Here is a 25,905-nt window from a genome sequence, read left to right as displayed (position 1 = left end):
GTCTCTCCTTTGATAATCACATCGCCACAGTGGTCAGGAAATCCTTCTACGTGACTCATCTCATCACAAAAGGATTCTCATCCAGAAAAAGAGGTCATTGTTCCCCCTCTACTCATCACTCATTAGACCCATTATAGAGTACAACGCCCCTTTTGGTATGTACCTCACAAGACATCTACAACAACTGGAATGACCACAGAAATACCTCACAAAGAGGATTACTGGCCTCAAACAGACGCCCTATGCAGACCATCTCAAAAAACTACAGCTTTACTCCATCGCATATCGCCTACTCAGGGGCGATCTCTGCCTAATATACAAAGCTATGTCCAACCCAGAGCTGTTGGACATGCTCCACTTAAAGAAATCCCAATCCCTCCGAGCTACACGCTCTAGGGACCTAAACCTTGTCACCACAATAAACAGAACATGCTGGAGGGATAGATTCCTGTCCCAGAGACTTCCCATACTCTGGAACAGACTACCTATCTATGTCAAACAGAGCTCCTCATTAGCACTCTTCAAGAAAAATGATGATTGGATAGGAAATGGGAAATTCACCCCAGGGATCACTTCTGTGGCTCTGCTCGACAGGGGCACAGGAAAATAATTTTCTTGGGTGGCGAAAGCCAGGGTACATTTTTTGGCTAGGCTTGTATGGGCCCTAGGGCCGATAGCCTAGTACCTACCTATGAACCTATGAAAAGAGAACAAATTTTACTGAACAGGCAGCTGAAAACAAATGTGTAATTTCAAGTTCTATTCAGAGAAAAATAAACAAAAGCTAGTTAACATAAACATATAATGTTGGTGTGAGTTCAAACTTGAAAGTAATATGTATTTCAGTATGAGTGATCTTTTCATTTTTGTGTAAGTTGATGAATTAAAAAAATGACATTAAAATTGATTTTTCCATTAAAATTCACAATGTATCTGCTTCTTTGTCTTCCAGAGTAGCAGCCCATTTCAAAGGTGTTTTACAGATAATTATGCCAGTAATGATAAGCCATTTTGGAGATGTAGGCTTTTAAACGCAAACAGCAGAAATTGCCAGAAGCAGACATTATTATTTTGGTGTCAGAATGTCTAGAAATGCTTAGCAGTAATGAGCTTAAGTTACTATGAGCAGTGGCCAGCACTCCAGCGTATGCTACAGGAACGACTGTTTAACAGGATAAAATACAGTGCCAACTTTGCAGTTTGTAGCAACGTACTGTTCAAGATTTGAGATGCATGCTCACTATTGCAGGTGACAAGCATTCTGAAAGACTACAGGATAAGCATTTCCAATTTTAAAGTCTAACACAGTTAGTTTTCAAAGGTGGCCTGTGCAAGTAGACATCCCTGGTATACACCAAAAGGCAGCACTGAGGCCAGTTCTTTCAAACTGACACTGATCGGGCTGCAATGTTTAAAATAATCTAGCTTTTTTGGGACAGGCTTAGTTTAGAAGGCAATAAAACTATATTAGTAGTTGTTCTTGCATCCAAGTAAATGAGGTCAGTTATATTATTATCTCAGCTACAGACAGACAAGAAACATTTTCTCCTTTGCAGTCTTGCTTTTCCTATGGTAAAGATATTGATCAGGCTAATGAGCAAGCAGTATTACCATAAAAAGGTTTCTAGGGACCTCCTAGACTTTGGTTCAAAATGTTTCCCTCCAAATCCCTCCTTAAACTGACAATTTTGGGGAGAAAAGGTGGTGGACTGGACCTGGTAAATAATTACAACAGAGTTACAGACTTTTACTTCAGAAAATGCATGCCAATTCACATTCTTATTCTGTCAGCTTCTCAAGTTAATAGTACTAGTATTTTGAAAGGTGTCTCTGTTGGTCCCTAATTATTTCTGGATTTTCCTGATTCTGCAGGTAAGAGGTTGAGAACCACATACTGCTATGACTGCATCACTGTAATATAGCGTTTTGCTCTTTCATGCTGCTTCTTTTCAATGCTCCGTAGAATTACACTGAAGACAGGATAACAAATGTGTAGAGCAGTTAAAAAATACAGGAGGATGCATGTAACAGCTATGCTTTCCTTCCCATTTTACTGCATTGACAGTTATTTTGAGACAGAAGCAACCAGGCATTTTGCAGTTATTCTGCTTAGCTGTGTTAACAAATACTAGATTGGAATGGCAAACCCAGCAGCAACAAATTAAAAGTAATTATTCTCAAACACAATTATCTAAAAAAAACATCCAGATCAGATACATGAGAAGAGATGATGAACTCTTCAGATGTGCAACGCAAACAGTATTCCAAAAATATTTACAGACAGGGAAAATGAATAAAATTATCTGACAGCTGTACAAAGAAACCCAGATGTAGTCATCATAATTGGAAGCAAGAAATAGTCCCTGGGATTCAGAAAAGATTACAGTGAGCAGAAAACTCAAGTAGTACTAATCAGGATGTACTTTCTGTCTGCATCCTCAGACACACTGGTCCACTTCACACATTAGCAATTAAAGTAAGTTGGCACCTGAATGGATAATTATCAAAGCAGCTTAACAGAATACCATTTTAAATAGTGGTTTAAGATGACATTTTAAAGGACGAGTAACTTACTTCAACGTATGTAGCTGTAAGAGTTCTCGTATAAGGCAGCACAGGAATACACTACAACAAATATATTCCTGGTGAAAAAATTCTACCCCTAACTCATACGATACACAAATTTCATTTATTTACTTAAGTCACAGAAAGAACCCGCATACAGACTATACCAAAAGGTGTACAAACAACAGCAACTCTTGAGAAAATATTATCACCTCAAACGCTGACAGAAGTTACAACCCAAAAGGCAGTATACTATGCCAAGTGACATTAAACAGTCTAAGAGAAATCTGACAGCAAAAAATAGAAAAGGCTGAACATATGTGATTTACTGAAGTGAAATGTTGTTACATTTCCTTGACAGAGTACTACAAGGAGAACAACTACGGTGTTCAGTGTTCATTCTAAAATTACACATCCTGTCACACCTGCAATATAATAGGGGATGTGTAACTACCCAAGTATCAGGCAGGTATTAATGCAGCCATGGCCAGTAAACATAAGCCTACAATATAAAATGAGACTATAATAGATGTGATGTACCTGATGAAAAACTAGAACATAATGAATCACACAGGGTGGGGAAAGAATTAACAATTCAACTGTCTACCAACATGTCCTTACCTGTATGACATAGGAAGGGCAGCAAATACAAAAGTGACAACTAAATATTCAATTATGTTGTTTTTCATTTACTGTGTGCCCCTGAGCTCAGCCCTGCACTAATAACAATATGGTTACCACGGACCATTTGCCAGTAATTTATCACATAACTCTGCCTTAAGTTAATCTCGTAAACTATTACCTAGGAACTATAAAGGAACAGTCTAACTTACACTTTGAACAAAAGATGTGCAGAATGTTGAAAAAACATGAGGTCAAAAAAATATATTTTCCTGAGGGTTAGTAGTTTGCTGTAGGAAGATGTAAGTGGGTGGGTCAGCACAGACCCACAGCGACACTCAAATGAGATTTTCACAACCTCATAATTTCTCATCTGCTATCCTTGAACCATTCTGAACAGCCCTCAATTTCATCGCCAATAAATGGAAGAGATGAAACAACTTTTGACTATTCCTGAGTTCTACTATAAAAGAGCAGTATTTTTACATTCTAGGTCGCTTATTCTTAAAAGGGGGGGGGGGTGAAAATGCAGCACACCTCCTGTGATGTGAAACTGTTACACTGCCCCACCCCCCAAACCACTATCCACTACAGTGTATATACAGAAACCATACCTCTCAACCTCTTAGTACAAGAAATCCAGTCAAAGCCTAAAAATAATAGGGTGTCAAAGGTCCAAAAATAGGGACAGATTTTAAATATTGATTTTAAATATTGCTCTTATAAACATAGAAAGCTGCTAGAATAACAAGGTTTGTGTTAGCATGCATTTCCAAAGGATATGGTGTCTGAAACTAAAATGTACGTTATTTATTGACTTCATTCCTCAGTGATTTGCCAGAAAACCACCACTTTTATGAGGAATAAACCAAAAATATAAGCAAAAATCTGGACAGTGGACAAATATGACAGGAACTATTAATGCAATAATCTGCTCTACTGTCCACTTACAGAGGGAAAGAAATAAGCACCGTATGAAGATTCTGACTCCAACATGATATTCAGCTGTACTTGATTATAGTACTATAGCACTGCCGAAATATATTTGATCCTTCCAGCTCATACTCTGAGCCTTTGACTTAGTCCCTATATGCATTTGCAAAGGCTGAAAAACCACAGAAGCTGTACTAAATTATATAGTAAACATAGTTAATTTAGTCTGGAACACAGGAAAAGAAGCTCTGCCATCTGTTACAGACAAAAAAACGTACACCCAGCCAGCTGAACATAGACACGAAGTGTTTCTGTATTTCCATTCTATACAGAAAAAAGAAAATGACTGAACATATACACAAACCTATGTGTATTTTCATTCTATACAGAAAAAGAAAAATTACAGCAGCAAATATGAGCATTACAGAAGAAAATATATCCTGTGATACACCATCGCTTGAAAAATTAAGTACACAAGAAAGTGTTTAGTGTTGCAATACAGCCCCTTATTACAAGCTAGAAAAATGTACTCTTTTCAAATGATACTGGACCACGATGTATGTATCTTTCTAAAACATATTTTTACCATCCCCAAATTTTTTTGCCAGGTGTATATGACATGTACCTCTAACATTACTACATAAAAAAATGTACATCTTTGGCCTCATACACACAAAGACACACACACACACACACACACACACACACACACACACACACACACACAAGCACATTTCTGTTAAAACAGTAAACTTTCCCCATAGCTATCTCCACATCCCAGAGTTAGCAGACTCCATTTAACAAAACGGATACAACAACACAAAATGATCCAGGATCCAAGATCTGCTCCAGTCTTTAAAAATCCCAACCAGCATTTTCTACTGCAGTCAGGATTCTAAGACCTGGGGTAGCACTGCAGAGGGCTTCTGCTACAATGCTTATGCTACCCCTATGTCTTTAACCTGTCACACCTCAAATGGCTTAGAAAGGGGGTGGAGTTTGCCAGAGGCATGCTGCTCCAAACATATTTCATGACTCCAGGAATGGATAATGAGATTCATAAACATCCCATGCTGATGAACTGCACTATCTACTTCTAGCACAGTCTGACACATGTTAGTCCCACCGCAATGTACTTCGTGTCTGCTTAGCACATCATGTACATCTGTTGGTGGGGTTGGTAGACAATACAGCTCAAAAGTACAGTTTTGTACCTACCATAAATGTAGATGTTCGAAGATCCACATTGCTGCAGTCCTGACACTTGGGTAGTCCGCTGTCCCAGTCGGCCCGAATACCAAAGTATAAGGCTGACGTCGGTCAAGGCGCATTAGTCTGACGTCAGGACGTCAGGGTACAAATCGCATGACCGGCGTCATTTCCTCAGTCTTTTCTTGCCCCAGATGTCAGAAGACCCTAAAAGATAAGGCCAAACCAAAAACAACAACACACCAAACACCCCTGTACCAAATATATGTACAATATATACAAAGTCAGAAAGGTACAATCCCACCACACAACCACCCCTAAACACAGAGGGAAGGAGGGTATTGGAGTGCAGCAATGTGGATCTTCGAACATCTACATTTATGGTAGGTACAAAACTGTACTATGTTCTTCATCTCACATTGCTGCAGTCCTGACACTTGGGTAGAATCCCAAAGCAGAGGTAAGGGAGGATGGCAAATCACAAAGGAGCAGGAGCTGACAACATGCCCTGTAAAATAGCAGTGGCAAAACCAGCCCTAGATTTAGAGTAGAGAGGAAGGTGGTAATGCTTAGAGAAGGTATGCACTGAACTCCAAGTAGCTGCCTCCAAAATATCCTTAGTTGCCACCCCCCTTAGAAATGCTGTTGAAGTGGCAGTAGCCCTAGTGGAATGAGGCCTAATCCCAGCTGGAATCTCCTTGCCATGATGGGAGTAACAGAAAGTAATGCAAAACCCAATCCACTTCGAAATAGTTTGTTTTGACACAGGCTTACCCTGAGAACTCAAAGCAAAAGAAACAAACAACTGCTGAGACTGCCTAAAATCCTTAGTCCTGCTTAAATAATAACGTAATTGCCTGTGTACATCTAAAGTGTGCAAAATCTTTTCCCCTTATTTTGGGGATTTGCATAAAAAGTAGGCAAATGAATAGGTTGGTTTAAAGCCACACTAGAAACCACTTTAGGCATAAAGGAAGGATTAGTACGTAAAGATACCCTATCCTTATGAAAAATCAGGAAAGGCTCAACCGCCATAAGGGCCTAATTCAGACACCCTTCTTGCAGATGTAATGGCTAACAAAAAAGCAGTCTTCCATGACAAATATTTCAATTCAGCAGTAGCTGCAGGCTCAAAAGGTTGTAGAGTGAGTTTCTCCAACACAAAATTGAGGTCCCAAGCAGGAGTAGGAGCTCTACGTGGGGTCTTATATTCTTTGCCCTCTAAGAAATTGCTTGAACAAAGGATGAGAAAACAATGGTGGGTCACAATCATAGTGAGCTGAAATTGCTGCAGCATGAATCTTAATGGAAGAGAAAGACAAACCTTTGTCCAATAACTCAGTAAGATATTGAAGAGCCACACTCAAATTTGGCTCAGAAACATCCAAATCCTTTGCTGCACACCAAAATAAAAATCTCTTCCATTTTCCTCGTACACTTTCCTTGTACTAGGTCTTCTGGCTTCCATAATCACATTCAAAACTTGTTGAGGAAGCTGAGACCTGCTATGGTTCAAAACAGAATATGCCAGGCTGTTAGATGAAGAGAGTGAAGCTTGACATTGAGTAGATGCCCGTCCTTCTGAGACAATAGGTGTGGAATCAAAGGTAAGGGCCATGGAGGCTTCCTTACCAGACTCCTCAGCAATGGGTACCAGTGCTGCCGAGGCCAATCTGGAGCTATTAAAATCATCCTTGGCTTGTCTTGTCTGACCTTTAGGAGTACCTTTGGGAGGAGAGGCAGAGGTGGAAAGGCATACACATGAAGATTTTTCCAACTGAAAGAAAGAGCATCCACTTTCCAGGCTGTGTGATGAAACCTTTTCGTGCAAAACTTTGGCAGCTGGTGGTTTAGTGGAGAAGCGAACAGATCTATGTCTGGAGTTCCCCATGACACTGTCAATGTCTGAAATACATGAAGATCCAGTTTCCACTCGTGGGGATCCATGATTTGCCTGCTTAACACATCTGCTAAGGAGTTCTGTGCTCCTGGCAGAAACCTTGCTTGAAGATTCAGTTTAACGCAGTCTCCCACAAAATCATTGCTTGCCTGCATAGAGGATAAGAATGTGTTCCCCTTGTTTGTTGATGTACCACATGACAGTTGTGTTGTCTGTTAGAATCAACACCTGCCCTGGAAGAAGTAAATCCTTGAAAGCCAGTAATGCAAACTGGACTGCTAACATCTCCTTCATGTTGATATGTAGATGCTGCAGTCTGGCAGGCCACTTGTCTTGTATCCACTTTCCATTCAGATGAGCTCCCCAAGCTGTGTCTGAGGCATCTGTCGTTAGAATCTGACTCGCCTCTGGCCGGGTCACAGAGAGTCCCTTGTTTAGGTGACATTCCTGAGCCCACCACAAAAATTCCTTTTGAATGCAAGGTATTAGTTGAATGACAGTGTCCAATCCTGGCAGTGCTGTGTTCATACATTTTTGAGATACCATTGTAGCTTCCTCATATGCAGTTTGGCATTGGGAAGTACCAGAATACAAGATGCCATGAACCCTAAGGCTTGAAGGACTGTCCTTGCAGTCAGCCCGGACTGATGAGATAGTTGATGGAAGTAAAGAGAAAGATTCTTTTGTTTGTCCGGGGTTAAAAAGGCCATCTGGGTTGCTGTATTCAGTCTCACACCCAGAAAGCACATGTCTTGAGAGGGTACTAGACTGGACTTTATTTCGTTCACAGAATACCCTAGGCATCTTAGCACTGCTATCACATATTCCAAATGCTGAAGAAGCACGCCCCTTCCTTGAGCCAGAATCAGGCAATCGTCCAAATAAGGATAGATTTGTATTCCTTTTAGCCTGAAGAAAGCTATCACTGGAGCCAGAACCTTTGTGAATACTCTGGGCAGTAGATAAGCCAAAGGGCAATGCAGAGAACTGATAATGAGAATTCCCAGCTCGAAACGCAGATACTTCCTGCAAATTAGTCTGATAGGAACATGAAGGTAAGCTTCCTTGAGATCCAAAGTTACCATCCAGTGATCTTTGCCCAGCAGAGGTAAAAGCTGTTGTAACGTCAACATTTTGAACTTGGGAATGTCCAGATAAGTGTTGAGGATAGACAGATCCAAAATTGGTCTCCACGTGTTCCCCTTTTTTGGTACCAGGAACAGGCGAGAATAAAATCCTAGGCCCCTTTCTGGCACAGGAACCGGCTGAATGGCCCCTATTTGGAGCAACAGAGAAATTTGCTTGTGAGCCTCTTTCCTTTGTTGAGGAGGAATGTCTGGCATGCCTTTGAAAGGAGGCAAGGTATGGAAATAAAACCTGTAACCGTGGTGAATGATATCCAATACCCATCTGTCTTGGGTAATTAAACTCCAGTTTTCTTTGAAAAGTGCCAACCTTCCTCCCAAAGGTGCTGCCAGGCGAGAAGATTCTGGCAGCTGAAAAGGCAGGTCATTGGGTCTGTTTACGAAAGGACTGACCCCTGCCCTCACCAGAAGACTGAGCAGGTGAACTCCCTGTTCTAGGCCTAAAGAACCTTGAGGTCTGCCTCTACCACGTCTAGACCTACCCTAGACTGGGAATCATAAGCAGGATAAGTCCACCCCTTGGTAGGCCAATTTCTACTAAACTTGGAGGCTGAACCTGCAAAAATCTTTAACAGTCTGCATAGACTTAGCCTTGTCTTCCATTTTCTTTAGAACTGCTTCCACAGGCGAACCAAACAACACATCAGATTGTAAAGGAGCATCTAAAATTCTTGTTTTCACATGCTCAGCTAAATTCTGATCCCTCAACCAGGCGTGCCTGCGAAGAACCGAACCAGTGGCAGCCACCCTCGAAGAGGCCTGCACAGCATCAAAACCACATTGCAAAGAATGCTTATCCACCTGTTCAGAAACATGAACTAAATCCTGCAACTCTTTACACTCAATACCTTCCGCCAAAGCATCTACCTTAGACTTTAATTGTGAAAGGAGATAATTTTGGTATTTCAACATGTGAAACTGGCAATTCAAAGCTCTCATGGCCAAAGTGGAAGAAGTATACACTTTCTTTCCCCATCTATCCAAAGCCCTTGCCTCTTTATCTGGAGGAACAGGATTTTTAACAACAGAAGCCTTAACACCTTTAGGCCCCTGTGAAACAGTTTCTGGGTCTGCCCTAGGACTCTTAAAAGATACTTATGAGCTTCAGGCACCCTATAATATCTATCCGGTTTAACTGGAGCAGGAGGCAAAGAATCAGGGTTCAGAGAAGCCTCTGCAAAACATCCTCCACCACATCTAGAACAGGAGGTATAGCTAAAGGCCTATGCTGGGGTAGAAACAAAATTCTCTAAGCCTTTTCCTGGAATCAGAGAAATCCTGACCTTCCCATTTAAAATGCTCCCTCATGGAATGAAGAGTCTCTGAAAATGAAAAATCCTCAGGAGGAGAAGCAGAAGGAGTAGAATCATCTACATCAGAATCAGAGTAAGGGGAATACTCCTGCAAGTCTTCAGCCGAGACTCAGAAGCATCGAACACTGCTCAAAACTCCCAAGCTCAGGTTCCACCCTAGGCCTCTTATCAGGAGGGGCATAGAACCTCTAATCATTGTAATCAAATCTTCTGCCATCTTAAGCATATGCTTCTTAGGTACAGACCCTGAAGAACTAGGGTAACACCTGAAACAAAACCTGGCCTGCCCCTGGGAGAAGCCTTGGAAACAGCAGGGAGGCCTAACCACCTTAGGAAGGGAGGGAAGAACAGCTACCTGAGAAGCCCCTTCCGCCTGGCCTACCTCCTGAGAGGTCACATCTTGCAGTAATAACGTCTCTCCTGGGATTCCAAAGAAATTTCTGGCTGAACCCTGGCTCCACCGAGCCTCTAAAGAACCGGCGTCCGCAGACGGTTCTTCCAGCCTAGGCTTTGCTGTTTTGTCCTTGCGCTTTTTGACGAAGCGGGCGCGGAGTATCCGGCGGCATTTTATAATTACACCGCTTCCCAAAACTAACCTGGCACAATCTAATCTTCTCTTTATAGTGCGTTTGTTAAATCTAGCACAAGGCGACAGCCAACAACGTCGTGCTCAGGCCCTAAGCAAGGAATACACAAGGTATGGTAATCCCTATGAGGTATCTGTTTCCCACAAGAAATACAGTTATTCACTTTTCTGACATCCGGTAAAATACTGAGGCAAGAAAAACCAAAATATTCCCAACGGGTACTTAGCCAACTTGGATTCGGTCTGAAACTCCGACTTCGGAAAATCTCAGAACGCCAACCTGCACTTGCAAAACTGCTTCTGCATCGGACCATGCGGCAAAAGACTGAGAAATGGCGTCGGTCATGCGCATTTGTACCCTGGCGTCCTGGCGTCAGACTAATCGCCCTTTGACCGACGTCAGCCTTATACTTTGGTATTCGGGCCGACTGGGACAGCGGACTACCCAAGTGTCAGGACTGCAGCAATGTGAGATGAAGAACATCTGCATGCTGTCAGTAGTGCCTTTGATATAACATATTACCCAGTTAATTCCTGCAAGTCTATAGGTGATATACAAGTGAAAATATCAGTATCACAACATAATTGTTGTTGGAATCCTCATACAAAACAACTCCATGGAGGGTAAAGTATAAACTGGCATGCTACTCAAATTTAAATGTACCCCAAATTTTAGGGTAACAAGAGTTACCAATATTTTAAAATCAGGTACTCTGTCAGTGCCATCCATGAGGACTTGGTGTGATTTCTCATTTGCATTCTCTTTTGGAAATATGGGGTGCTGTGGTATCAATAGAGTAAATTGTTTTGGAATACAACCTGCATGTCAATTTAAATGCTTAAAATCTTGCTGTATGTTCTATTAAAGTGTTATCGTTATTTTATGCTATGATTTTACCACTTCCCTTCTGCTATTTGTTGTGCTGCACCCTTAAAGATTGCATAATATCTTACTCAGTCTACCAGATATGAGTGCTTATGCCGGCTCTGAATATGATAAAATGCAGTCTTCCACTGCACACCTGAAAGCATATGAATTATCAACTCTTAAACTAGCCTAACAAGTTTTGTCAGGGTCTATATTAAAAGCCCGAAAGGACTAAAGATAGAGTCTATGTACATCGACACATAAAGATCGATGTACATAAACAGCGAATCACTAAAACAGCAAAATTCGAAATGCCGAACGTGTTTCCTGGTCAGCAGCGGGATGGTGGGGATAAGGAAATATATCCTCTTCTCCACTGTAGTGCGGTCTCGGATTTGGTATATTTAGGTAAGGGGGGCAAAGCCCCCAACATGGGGGGTGCACGGGGGCTTGCCCCCCCCCTGAAAAAGCGTGGTAAATTAATTATTTAGTGTTATTTTTTATTTACCTGTGTGGCACATTCTGATGACGGAATTTGTTTGGCGTTTTGGATTTTGCTGTTTTAGTGTTTTGCTGTTTATGTACATCAACCTTTATGTGTCGATGTACATAGATTCGATCTTTAGTCCTTTCTGGCTTTTAATATAGACCTGTTTTGTCATGTCTTGTTTTGTTCTTACTGTCAACACCTTCAGAAAAGATTACAGTACATTACTGTAGTCATTATTTGCTGTAACCACGTCATGGCTTTAAAATGACCATTAAAGTCCAATTCAGTTACCTATTCAAATAAAAACAAAAGTAAAGACACGTCTGTCCCTCATTTGCAGTACCAAAGTCAATGATGTAAAGAGAAACACAGGGAAATTATTACAGTGCAGTGAGAAAAATAATTACTGCTGGTTAATTAGAATCTGCAGACTATCAAATAATTAGAAGAATGGCCAAAATGTCCTTATCTTCCAGAAAAATCTGTCTTTGTGTTACTATATAAAGTATTTATGAAAATGGAAGTGTTTTCCCACGTTTGTTACTTTTACTGTAGAACTAAGTAAGCCATGCAAAACAGTATATATACATTCATAACATACATAAGTATGTGTGTGCACGAGCGTGTGTGTATTTATTTTATATATATGTGTCTACTTCATAACATTAAAATATCATAACATTGAATTTCATAACATTGAGACTAAAACATCTAAATCCCAAAACATTGAAAACTCAGAACATTGAAAGTGTGGTTCATAACATTGAAAACTACAATGCATATGTAAATAACATCCTCTCCACCTATAGCAACACCTAACAAACAAACACGCTTTCTACTACATTTCTGCAGGGGGGAAAGCCTCCCCTCACCCCCATAAATTAAATATACCAACTCCAAGATTGCACTACAGTGGAAATATTTAATTTCCTAACCTCAATGTATAAATATACCAACTCCCAGATTGCACTACAGTGGAAAAAATTAATTTCCTAACCTTACTGTATCACATACACTGAGGTTAGGAAATTAACATTTTTCCACTGTAGTGCGATCTTGGTGTTGGTATATTTAATTTACGGGGGGTTGTGGGAGGCAGAGCCCCCCACATGGGGGGTAGAGGGGAGCTCCCCCCCCCCGCAGAAACATAGTAGAAAGTGTGTTAGGTGTTGTTGTAGGTGGAGGTGATATTATTTACTTGTGCAATGTAGTTTTGAATGTTATGAAGCACACATTCAATGTTCTGAGTTTTCAAATGTTTTCGGTTTTCAGTGTTTTGAAATGTCGATGTTATAGTCTCAATGTTATGAAATTCAACATTATGAAATTTCAATGTTATGAAGTAAACCCGTGTGTGTGTGTGTGTGTGTGTGTGTGTGTGTGTGTGCGCGCGCATCTGTGTATGATGTCCCCACACTGGGCCAGTAATCAAGGAGCCTGAATACTCACCACTGATACTGGAGAGGGATGTTCACTTGATGCAGACCTCTCTGCATCAAGCAAAAATTCCCTTAAGAGCATACATGGAATATGCTCAGTCCAGGAGCTGGTTCCTCTCTTTATCTGTCCAGACCCCCAATAAGACTCCCCACTGGCATAGCTTAGAGTAGAGTCCTTAGCTGAGGTTCCAAGCTAAGTCCTCTCACTTTGTGAAACCAATGCTTTGTGTCCCTGCTCCAAGCAGCTGACACACACTCTTTGAGATTTGAAACACACACACACACACACACACACACACACACACACACACACACACACACACACACACACACACACACACACACAGACCTCGTAAAGGCTGGCATAGATTCACCTGCTGTGCCCCCTTCTGCCCAGACTATAAGCTAGTTATCACTGCCACCAGAACCCCTGCCAGCTACTTTAAGGCTCTTACAAGGGTACCCAATTATACTGAGTGAAATTAATATTAACACAAATGATAATGTTGACCAAACAGCAAGGCTTTCAAGAATGGCCAGAGTTATCACCAACTAAATATAACCAAATACTCTCAAAAAGTAAATATTTTTCCACAATAAGAAGTTTAAATATATTTAATAATAAATAATAAAAGAACAAAAAATACTAAATATCTACTTACAATAAACACCAGAGTTTCAGTCATAGGGAATATTAAAAATAACATCGATGTAAAGTTTCACACAGTTATAGAAAAAAAATAGTTTTTAGGTAGTCTCACTATCTATTCCTGATTGGCTAAAAGAATTAGTGTTCCTACTTACTGAATAGAGCAAGGCAAGATGCGTGAGTGGTCCTTCCTGTCAGATCCAAAACAGAATACAGAGCAGTCTCCTCTAATATTAAAACATTATTTCTGTACAAAAGTACATCATATCTATCTGGTCATCTGACTTTGTCTCCTGCAATATCCCCCATCACTAGAAGCTATCAGGGTTTAGCATTTATGCGCAGCAATACACAGAGATTTGTTCAGATGTGGTGCAGCTGCTGGAAGTCACAAAACCATAAAACCATTTCTCTCTTCCTACAGGAGCTACCAATTATTCTCTAGCACAGACATTGCGTCTCTGGCTCCATTCAAAACTGTGGGATAACATCTTTATAGCTTAACCCATAAAGTGATTTAACTTCAAGAATATTTTGCATAGTCAGGTGGATTAAGATTAACCTCTTTGCTTCCAGTGTATGCTGTTACAATATATACATTTAAACAGTTACAATAACGCTAGTACATCTCGTTTCCTTCCAGCAGGACACATTGTTGATACATTTTAACATAAGCAAACCTCACAAATACATTTTCAGCACCAGCATCTGTACAAATCAGTTTGATATACAAATGATATATAATTATTTACAAAATTCCAGCTGGCAGTGCTGCATATGCTACAAATCCACTGCCCTACTTCTCCTGGCATGGCTGGCAATACTGCCTATCATCACATTATATAATAATGGAGATAATTGTGTGGGCCTGACTTTTTTCACCCTCACCACTACCATTTATTACACTGATTACCTACCACCACAACAGGAAGAATATTTAATTCAAAAGGTGCTAGTGAACTATAGCCACAATTATGTGGAGTTTTTTTGATTAGCATTAAAACCCAAACCACACCACAGGCTGAAATAAAATGTGTCCATGATAAGAATAAGGATAAATGATAAGGACTGTACTCAATGTGATGGTAGTAACTCCTGAGGTGAAGTTGGGGAGAGTGATTTGATGTATTCAAAAGGAGAAGAACAGGGAGTTAATTTTATAATTGTAACTGACTCTTAACTCATTAGTACCTATGTAGTGTGAAATGTCATACCTCTAGCAGCCTACATACATCATTCCAGAGCATTTTCTGAAGATCAACTTAAAAAGCACGAGATAAACAAATATAAATATTTTGCAAACAATAAAAGCTGTCGATACTGTACAAATAACAATGCTATCAGAGCGTATTATTTACAGTGATAATATTAAGTACAGTCATCATCTTTCCATAGATACTATAGTATTCATAATGCACTCAAACTTTAAATAAACCTTAACAAAAAAGTAATATCCTGGAAAGTGTACAACTGAGACATATATTGCTAGAACACTTTTGTTAACCAGACATAAGCTTTCATATGACAGCAAGAAATTCCTGAGTGCATGTTTACCGATACATTTACAGAAATAAGTAAACATATGCTTAACTGTATATTTAGCGATACAAATAACACTATCTGTCAAAATGTATAACTTAAAGTGCAATCAAAGGCAAGTTTTCTTTAACAAAATCTGAAATTTCACCTGATGCCAAGCTTTCATTTGTAAGTCACTTGTTTTTTGAAGTATTAAGTACATATGGAAAAATTGCTTATTCTCATAATTACTATCAATATATCCAGTATAGTGTGATATAAATGGACATTGGCAAAAAGAAGTTATGTGCTCACCATAACGTTCCATCTGTGTTGTCGATCTTCATTCTTCCTGAACGAATGGGTTCAGATCCAATCTATTTGATCTGACACTGCTGATGCTAAAACTCGCAGTCGCCTGATCTTTCAATGCTTCTCCCGTAACAAAAATGCACCCTGCCAATTACCTCAGATCTTGTTTTCTTCTATATTTGTGTAGAAGAATGAAGAGAATTATGGACAGCCATATCCAGAGTCATATATACATATAAACATACCTATTCAGGGACCATGTAATACTCGTTCCTCTAGAAGTGAAGGATGGGGGTAGGTGGGAGAGAAGTTGAGGAAGAATGAAGATCGACAACACAGATGGAATGTTTTGGTGAGTACATAACTTCTTTATCAGATGTTGTCAATCTTCATTCTATCCTCAACAAATGGGGCAGCACCCCTTGCTACTTGAATCCAGGATGGCTTCAAGGTAGGATATTCCTGAGCACCACAGACCCAAATGACACCCTACCTCTGGAGACCAGATCCAATTTGTAATGAGTGATAAAAATATGAGGAGTAGCCCAAGCTGCTTCTGCACAAATGTCATCTATAGACATCCTAGATTGAAAACCTGTGGAAGTAGCGACAGATCTAGTGGAGTATGCTTTCAATGGGTGCACAATAGAAATGCCCAATTTAGTATACACAGACAGATCTAGTGGAGTATGCTTTCAATGGGTGCACAATAGAAATGCCCAATTTAGTATACACAGATGAGATGTAATTTGTCAACCACTTTGATATAGTTATTTTAAAAACTGATTTTCCCAATTTTGGTCTACAGAAGAAAACAAATAGTTGGTCCGCTTATTTGATTTTTTTCTGTTCTATGCAGATAGAATCACAATTGTCTATGAACATCCAGTAAATGTAAGATATATTCTCCTTTGTTGGTAAATTTAGGAAAAAACACTGGCAAATATTTAAGTTGGATTCTGACACCACCTTTGGAAGAAAGGATGGGTTGGTACATAAGGCCACTCTATATTTGTGAAAAAACAAGTAAGGAGGTTTAGAAGACAGTGCTTGGATCTCAGAAATTCTTCTTGCAGAAGTGATGGCAACCAAAAAATTAGCCTTCCAAGAAAGATATTTAAGGTCACATGTAGCTGCTAGTTCAAAGGGAGGATGTGTGATAGACTAAAGCATCAAATTTAGGTCCCATGGAGGTGTAGGGTCTTTAAAGGGAAGCTTTATAAGGACAGTACCTTTTAAGAAGGCCTTGCTCAATCTGTGAGAAGCAATTGGTGTGCCATTCAGTCCTGTATGGTAATTTGAAATTGCTGCTAGCTGACTGGCTACTAAGGGAACTGGAGAAGCTAAGTAGTCAGCTTGACGTTTGGTATATCTGGCTGTGACGTGCCCGTTGGGTGAAACAGTTGGTCCAGAGTCAGATCTAGGTTCTATGGTGGTTGAATCGGGTGAGGCCATAGGAAGAAAAAACAAATTTGTCAAGGCCAATAGGGTGCAATGAGGATCACTGTGCTCTTTGATGTGGCAGCTTTCTGCAGAAAATTTTGAATCAAAGAGATTGGTGGGAATGTATAAAGAAGAACTATGACCAGGTCGTATGGAAAAGGAGATACTAACAATAGTATCTAGCAGTACCAAGTATGAAAAAGGAGCAGAAAGAAGCAGAAGCAGTAGAAGATAAGGGGAGGCAAGGAAATACCACCAACAGTATGTCGGAAATATGAAGAAGTCGTAAGGCAAGGGAGAAAAGAACAGTAGAGGTCCTAAACCACAAACAGTAAAGTCTAAACGTTAAAAGGTAAGCTAAAGAAAAAACTGTTTAACAGAAAGAGTTATGAACAAAAAACTTTACTTATACAATACAGCTCGAGAAAAACTGTTACATCACATTTGTTAGCTTGAAGTGGCAAATGAGATCTGAGGTAATTGGCAGGGTGCGTTGTGGATAAGGAGAAGCTCTACAGATCTAGTGGCTGTGAGCTGTAGCACTGGAGGAGTCGGATCCAACGGATCGGATCTAAACCTATTAGTTGATGACAGAATGAAAATTGCCACCATCAGACTGAATTTTCCTGTCTCCCACCAGGGCATTTCACACCATACCTCTCAACAGCATGTAGTCCTCTGAGTTATGAAAGCATAAACATAAACATGAAAATATGAAAAATAAATGGCAAACAGTGATTAATTTCTCTACTGCAGCACATAGTAGATTACCAGTCTTGAAGCCATTTTAATAACTCTTTGCCCTTTCAAATGCTGTCTGTTATTAGCTGGTAAGTCACTTAGTTAAAGAATCCAGACCCACAAATGGTGTGGACACCATAAGAAGTTATGAAAGGCAGTATAGGCTTGAATGAAACATGCTAGTGGCATATCCTATGCCTATTATACTTTTAAATTTAATGTTGAGTTTTCAGTGAAGTTGTTATTGTAAATGGTAGTGATTATGAAACTGATTTGACTCAAATTATCTTCCCACACACACTTGTCACACTTTTACTTAGATGTATATTACTATATGGACAACAAAATTACATGGAGAATGTAAATGAAATAAAATTAGTTTACTTTATATTAATTATTTGATTATTTACTTTATATTTGTTGACGGAATTAGCCCCACTAAGTCAAGGCATAGATTCAGGGAGGGCTGCCTACAGCATTCAGACTAGAAGAGTGATGGTAGAAGCAAGCACCAAGAGAGAAGAAAGCTAAAATATGGCAAGAATGTAGAATGTTTCAGAAGTTACAGTGAAAATAATGTAAATCAAGAATGGAGGTTTAGATACCGCAGTGCTTGCAGACATGATGCACAAAGCTGGGCCAGCAGACAGTTAGGATATGTCATAGAAAGGCAGTAGAACTCTCCTTAACCAGATTGCAGCTGCATGCTGAGGAATTTTTAGTAGACTAGTTGGGTAATAACAAGACGCATGAACTGCATTGTGTGTCAGTCCTTCGAACAGTCATGCAGCAGAATTAAGTGAAGTTATGTCCAATCAAAGACATAGATGAGTTTAAGAGAATGTATTGTTGCTTGATTTGTTTCTGTTTTTGATAAAAATGATGGCTAGATAGTAATTTCAACTTTGTTCAACAGATTAAGGTATTCTAAATTGTTTCACAGAAATTGTAGTAATCATGTAAAGACAAAATAATCAGCAAACAGCAGTTACTTATTTTCCTACACAGACAACCACAGCAACACAGCTTTGTCTGTGTACTTTTCAGATGTCCAACTCTTATTGCTCATACATACCTGGAGTGTTGATAGAATAAACAGGCTTATATAGCAGTCACAGAAACTCAAAATATCTATCTGTGACTGACTAGAAACCACACATTTCATAATCAGCAAATCAAGAATATGGCAAAAATTCAGAGACATTCATACCTCTCAACTTATTTGCTTACGAATCAGAGAAAAAAAGTAAAAATAATGGGTTGAAGGCCCAAAAACTGGGGGCAATTTTTAAATATTATTTTAATTCACCTAAAATGGTAACAGGGCAACAGGCTTTGCATCAACATGCATTTTCTGAACAAGACATAGTATGAAACTTTAATGACTGGCATTATTGACTGACTGTTATCCTCAGCAATTTACCAGTAAAAGTAAAAAATTAAAAAATTATATAAAGGGCAGCAAGGCTTCCCCTAGACAAGCAGCGCCCAGGTGACTGCCTACTTTTCTATATGTAAGGCTGGCCATGTTACCTGGCTAAGCTCACAAAAATATTTAATAACTGAGAGGAAAAAATGCATGAAAAACCTGGAATATAAACCCTACACCTCAAATAAATCAAATCTATAACCATCTTAAGAACAAGGTCAATAACAAACTGCACAAAGAGAAATAACTTCTTCTTCAACCTACAGACAAATTTCAGAAATAATGCTAAACGATACTGGTACAGTATTAGTAAACTCATAAAACTTTGTCTAGACCACTGCCTCTAGAAACCGACAACTTAGTATATATCTTCAATAATCACTTCATACCAAGCAGCTACCTCTCTAACAAATCCACACAACATACCCTGTCCATCTTCCATTAAATAAAACTTGCAAAGGCCAAAAAATATATAGTTACTAAAAAGTGAAAACCCACCTCCTTTGCATCATTACAGACCTCATCAGAATATCACCAAATAGCTGCAGAAGCCATTGCCATCAACCAATCTATCACTGAACAATATGTACCCATACTCTGGAGACAATCTAAAGTATTCCCAATTCATAATGTAGGAACACATAATAGCCTAGCTAGCTAACTACAGACCAACTGCAAACTTATCATATCTCTAAAAAATATTTGAAAAATGCATTAAAGCCAACTCCTAACTCATATTACACATAATCTTAACAAAAACTCAATGTGGCTTCCTCTTTATTTTACAATTGTTTACTGGAATAGAGTACTGCTCAATATTGACCAATTTCAAGCTCAGCCCAAGTCACAGTTATGAACAAGCAACAGGTACATTTAGGAGGACAATGGCACTTAGAATCAAAACAATCGTACAAACATTCGGAACTGATAATAGCAAGGAAGTTTACATATGACAAAGACATATAACCTGTGCTGGATGCCCAGTGGTTAGGTGAGGGTAAAATGATGACCCTAACAGCTGCAAAATAAATATGTTCAACTCACAATTTTAGAGAGCAATAAGGTAAAGAAATCATACTGCTTCCTTATTTTTACATATGATTGTTTACAAAATAAAGATAAAATAGTTCATATTGCCACAATATGAAGTTTCAATTTCCATTAGCTAAATCAAAAAAAGAATACTCCTTTTTAAGTTTTGTCTTTGACAACATGTACAAAAGTAAAGTGCTGATAAAATGGATTCTCAGTTTCTGCAGGTCAAGTGGTTTAAAATCAAAGGATGGCCATTTACATAAGTATGCTTTAACCAGTTGCAGCAAGCACTTAACCTTACACTTGATGTGTAGTATTGTTACCATCTTGTCTATTTTTCAATAAAGCATTTTTTCAGCCTTACCATATCAGTCTGAGTAATGTTTCTTCTCTGTAAATGATTAGACACTCAGCCATGGATATTACTCTTGGTCCAGTAAAATGGACAATCCACTCAATGCCACATGAATTACTGAAGGAAAATTACACATCTCAAACAAGTCACCAGCATCACAGGATCTCTGTTTCACTAGTCGTTTTCCCCATGACACTGTTAGTGCAAATAATATGATGTTCGAATGTGTGGAAAGAAAAAAGAGTGAAAGGCTCCCTTTAAGTCTTAACAGCCGTATTTCAAACTCCCAAATCAGTTCCTCTTCTTAGAACAACAGACTGACAATATGGATTCAGAGTTTGCAGACCTAAAAAAAGGGGAAAAAATGGAAATAAGTATAACGTAAATAAAGACAAAAGAACTACACCATGTAAAATATTGTATCCTGTGCATCACAGTATATGCTGAGGGCACCCAACTTCTACTTTCTAACCAGTACTTGCCAGGGCATGATAAGTACTCTGTTTAATAGGAACACATCTACTTTCTAACCAGTACTTGCCAGGGCTTGATAAGTACTCTGTTTAATAGGAACACATACATAACTGATTATAAATTTTACTATCTAAAATGAATAATGTTACCTTGAAATAAGCTCTGTACTTTAATATTTAATTTACCAAATTTCCAGACTAAAGTTTGCATACAATGAAAAATGAAAGAACAAATGTAACAGTGGTGTAAATGGTCCCCACCTTTGAAGTTAGTGCCTCCAGCTCAAGAATTAAGCCTAAGCATCACATATAAATGTACAAACATTAAGAACACTGGTTAAAAAGAACACTGGTTAAAAAGCTTAAAACGTGCAGTCCTGCATTTTATAATGCTACACTGAAAATACAACTCAAAATTCAGCAAAACACAAGGAAAAATACAAATATTAGGACAATAGGATAATACAAGCAAATAACAAGAGAGGTAAGACAGAAGAAGATAACTGGACAACAGTATCCCACACTAAAGGAGCATCAAGTTTTTATAATTTAAAAAAGTGTAAATAAGATGCATATAAATCAGGATTAGATCCACTGATAGGTATCAGTTCTCCTGCCCAAACATCTGACATCCTCTATATCCCAAATAAAGATTCAATTCCATTTTAAAGAGGTCTAGATCTTTGACCTGCTTTACTGACAAAGGCAAGCTGTTACGATCATTAAAAATCAAGAACAACAAAATGATGTACGGAGTGGAAAAAATGCACCAAGAAAAAACAGAATCACCACTCCAAGTAGCCAAGAACCAGACTCAGTAGTATCAAATAAAAATATTTAATTCCACAGCAAGAAAGACTCAGTAGTAACACAGTCAGTCAAGCGCTTTCGTCATCCAAGACTTCTTCAGAACTGTGTAATACATACATCACTGACACACCTTAAATAAGCAGTCCCCCCACTTAACACACTAATTAAACTTTAAAAACATACACCCTAAAATATCATCCTAAAACAGCAATATTCATTAAAAATCCTTACCAAGAAAAACATATTTTCTTTCAGATGTTCTAAATGGTTTTGTCAGTTACTTCTCTTACTTCTGAGATTTAATACATGACTTGTGCCTTTTAACCCTGTACACTGTCAAATAAATTCATCTTTCAATGCAAAGAATAAGTTTTCTCCTCATGTGCCAACAGCATAATTAATACAACCCTGCCTTAACCTTTCCTCAAATGTAGATGAGAAAATAGTACATATGAAACATAATACTGTCGTGTTTGGTTAAAAATTAAATTAATAATGAAAGAAAAACAAATGGTGGTCAATAATGGAGGAAGTGGCACTTGCTAAGTTAAAAAGTTAATTCTTCAGGGGGACAAGGTACAATAAATGCTATAATTTGCAAAGGGGATGTGTCGGCATGCAACACAGACCTTTCATTATGATAATGAGTGAAATGCTGAACAATGGAGAGCAACCAAATCTAGTACTACTGTGAAGCCTGTCTCCTTAAATTAGACTTCAGTTACCCTCTAATTCATATCTTCCCACTCAATAGCTGTACAGTGCAATACCCACAGTTTTAACCATTTTTCTACTTACATTTCAAATCTCTAATATCAATGCCTAGCATTGTCAAAGCTTACCACTTTTTAACATTAACAACAGGAGGCTACACATTGTACCTGGTAGTCTAGTTTCTGTGGCAGCACATCTGTGCTATGTTACCTCCCTCTCAATGTTAAGGCTTTATGAGAGCTACTTCAGAATTATGCCCTTCAGTATTGTCACCAGCCTTTCCCAGTAGCCGGCAATTGCGAGATTCCTGCAAGAGGATGAACCCTGACAGCTGCCACCACTGCTTTTAGAGTTATAGGCTTTACTGTGGTAATGAAGGCCCTACCTTCCCATGTCCTGGTATCTTTCTATATTCTTCTGATTGCAATTAGGGGTAATCTAAAACCATTATCACCTCCTATCCCCCAGAGGTGGAACTCCCCCCCCATACAAACCCAGAAGCCTAGCCTGGCTGCATTACAGCCTAGCCAAGGCTGTTTCCCCAGGTCTAGGAATCTATCATAACTGCAGAGAATAGTGCACCACTACTTACACAGCATCACCCCCCAACAAAAAGACGTGAGCAGGCAAAGCCTCATCATTCATCTCTGCCCCAATGCCACTTCTACCAGCTGCCCAAGCCACTAATCAGACTCAATTCACCTAGATGACAGTTAGGGCTTTAACCCTCAACAATACAACTGGCTATAAAAAGAGTAAAATTATTTCCTCTGTAGGAGCAGCCTGATAACTCCTCTGTTTGCATCCAATCTAACCATTCATTCTGTGGGGCAAAAGCTGGGCATACCCAGGCTAAGCAAGAGTCCTATGGCTAATTTGTTCCTGCCCAGGTAGCCAAATCAGTTTATTTAATACCTACTGCTGCAAGCTGAGTGGTATGAAGTGGACTAATTTGCTGTTTATGCGAAACAAATTATCCTTTCTCTAGTGCAACCCCCCCTCCCCATGCACCGACTCTCCAAGTTCCATTGACTGCAACCAGCTGCAGTGAGCATATCTCAGCACATTCTCTCTCTTATGTGCATATGCATTATGGCAGCACATGCTCATAAACTCATATTCCATTAGTGCAACAGCTAGTGCTCTGGCTAGGTGTAACCCAACAGCCAGACTCACCTCCTGCCCCCCAGGATTGGTGAGCCAGCAGCAATCACTCACTCCCATCCTCCCTGTCAGGTACCTGAGCCACTAATCAAATGTAGGTTGCCTGGGGCATTCAGACCACTTTATCACCAGAGCTGGGAAACATAAAATTAGGTTTCAATAAACAGTATATATTTATATGAATTATATTTTTTCACAAGAAGTTTCTTACTTTAGAATGGATATGGAGGTACTTCACAAGTTGACTTTCAAAGTCATGCTAGATGATGATTTTCGCAGACACCTTAAAAACTGCCTCAAGCTCAAAGAAAAATCTCACCTTTTTCATAGGACCTTAAACATTTATGATGAATATAAGTATATTGAGAATGTAGAGGTTAAACTCTCAGTCCTAAAACACTGTCTTGCAAATCAGTGTTAAAGATTCAAGCCCTGTACCTTTGGCATAGGAAATAGCTCATTAACAAGTTGCAGCTTTAGTTGTCTATACTGAGCCCTGCCAACTGCAGGGAGCATGTCACTGCGCACTCATAAGGCTACATATGTATTTGCTATGGCAGCAAGTGCAAATAACCTCATTCTCCATTGGTGTGGCACTAACTGTTTTATTAGTATGTTATTTGCAGTCTTAAGCCTTGTAGTTCATATAATGAGTTTGAGACAGCCTGCCTAGGAAAAAAGAAAGGGACATCTCAGCGACGTAAAAAGGATTAAGGCTAATTATGGCATGCTCATTATTTACACTGGTGTGAAAAATCCCTCCCTCATGGCTATGCATAAACATATGGTGAGATAACTGAACATCCTTGCAAGCATGGGAAAAACAGCTTTGAGAAACCCACCTACCACTGTGTATTGTATCTAACTATCAAGACAAAGTGTCAAAATTTCATCAGTCACTAAGGACTGGAAGATATCAACAGGGGATTCAATGCCTGCCAGTCTGGAGTGACACGTATAACCACACAGTGTGATTGCATCTGATAAGCTTCACTTCACGCCACAGAGTACAAGTACAGGAGAGGAAATTCTTCCATTAATACAGTGTCTTTTCAGACCTATTCATCCCCCCTCCAAAAAAATTTAAAATATTTAATTTGAAGAGTCAGCTGTGAAACTTGCTTTTACAGCCAGAGAATTTCTAAGGGCTCTGGGATTCATGGTAATCAACATTCCTATGCTTTCTTTCAATAGATTGCACATGAGAAAGCTTCAGTGGTATCTAAAGTCAATTTGGCTTCAGCATGCTCATCCTCTAGACTTTCCAATTCCTCTTCTTCCATGTCTCAAGTTGGAATTTCAGTGGTGGATTCACCAACTGACTCTGAATCCAGGTTTTCCCTTTCAACCCCTGCTTCCCTCTCAGGAGCTGTTCACAGATGCTTCAGATGTCAGATGGGGGTTGGGGAGCTTCCTTTGAAAGCCTAAAGGTGCAAGGCCTTTGGTCTCCTCAGCAACAGAAGGAGCACAGCAATATCAAAGAGATACGAGCTCTTCTGTTTGCACTCACTGCTTTTCATCCTCTATTTTCTTCAAGGCCACAAAATTTCTTTACAGACAACACCACAGTGATGTGGTACACCAACAAACAGAAGGGGGGGTCCTATCTGCTTTGCAGACTGACACTCCAGGTTTGGGAGTTAGTGATTCAATATCATCACACTTCAGGCAATGTACATTCCTTCAAGTCAGAATTTTGTGGAAGACTCCCAGAACAGGTGTAAAACAAAGTCTTATGAGTGGATGATTCACAGGGATATGTTTCTGGACATTATCCACCACTGGGGTACTCCTCAAGCAGATTTCTTTGCCTCCACTCTGAACAGCTTCCTCAATTTTGTGTCAGGAATCTTTGTCCTCTGACCTGAAAGGGGATGCACTATCTTTTTTATGGAAGGGGATGTTTCTTTCTGCCTTCCCTCCCCTTCCTCTCATTCCAAAAGTCCTGTGCAAGATAAAACTGGATGTTTCCAAAATCTTGCTAATGACTCCATTTTGGCTCAGACAGCATTGGTTCCCTCTTCTTCATCATCTAGCCATGGGCAATCTTCACCAGTTACCTCAAAAGGTGGACCTTCTCACACAAGACAAGGGATCTCTCATCCATCCTCACCTGTCCACGCTTCAAGTGACACTCTGGGTGATAGGATTTTGATTCTCTAAAGGCACCTTTTTTCCGAGGATGTGCTTCGG

General features: G+C 39.4%; 1 protein-coding gene across 1 annotated transcript in view; it reads right to left on the bottom strand.

Annotated features, from left to right (window-relative positions):
- The window catches only part of LOC122814984 (F-actin-monooxygenase MICAL3-like), a 489,064-nt gene that overhangs the window by 430,162 nt on the left and 32,997 nt on the right, over window positions 1-25,905 (bottom strand). The window contains exon 2 of the mRNA XM_044087239.1: window positions 20,561-20,897. The gene's annotated coding sequence lies outside the window, so the exon portion shown is untranslated. The remainder of the gene's footprint in view (window positions 1-20,560; window positions 20,898-25,905) is intronic.

This window comes from Protopterus annectens, chromosome 11.part0 (assembly GCF_019279795.1).
Source record: "Protopterus annectens isolate FY-2018-M chromosome 11.part0, PAN1.0, whole genome shotgun sequence".
NCBI lineage: Eukaryota > Metazoa > Chordata > Ceratodontiformes > Protopteridae > Protopterus > Protopterus annectens.
Note: the sequence above shows the minus strand (reverse complement) of the source record. Positions and strands in the feature narration are given on the sequence as shown.